Source organism: Penaeus monodon, chromosome 34 (genome assembly GCF_015228065.2).
Source record: "Penaeus monodon isolate SGIC_2016 chromosome 34, NSTDA_Pmon_1, whole genome shotgun sequence".
NCBI lineage: Eukaryota > Metazoa > Arthropoda > Malacostraca > Decapoda > Penaeidae > Penaeus > Penaeus monodon.
In genome coordinates, this window is record NC_051419.1 from 28,208,877 (window position 1) to 28,209,594 (window position 718).

The window sequence follows — 718 nt, forward strand, 5'->3', positions numbered from 1 at the left end:
CAGGTGTACGTGCGTGGTGGAGAGACGGGAAAGAGGGAAATGCGTATGTGCTTGCCCCCCGTCCGCGACTGCAAAGCAAGCACCTGGCATCGCGACCTGGGACCCGAAACCCGTGCGGCACACCATCAGCTTATATTTCATATTTTCTCCGAAGCCACACATTCAGCTTTGAGTAATTTGGAGTCCGGAACCGAGAGGCGCTGCCGTGGTGAGTTTATGTAAAATTTATACAAACCAACCAAGTTTTGGGTAAGATTTTATAGGAGAAACAATCTCATTTGCATACGGGCCATAACAACCACTCTTTCCTAAGAAATTATGAATGACGCTATAGTGTTGCTACTTTAACGGCACGCTGTAGACCCTGTAGTAGAAGGGATTATGTGGGTCAACATATTTCAAAACGACGAAAAAATAAGTGCTCTGTATTTAGTTTTCGTGAATTATAACGCGACGATTAATTAGAAATTATTCGGGTCTTTTGTCCCTCTAATTAATTAAATATTTCAGCATACCAGGATTTTTTTTTTCTGAAGGGAGGTGGCGGGTGGGGGGGGGGTACTCATCAACACGTTTGGCTCATGAGACATTAAAGAAAATGGGGTTTACGGTTTTACATTTTTAATTCCTTTCCTTTCATTTCCCATTTCAATTAGACATTAAATCAGCGTGGGAAATGTAGATGTCAATCCATATAAATTTTCGTTTGAAAGCATCG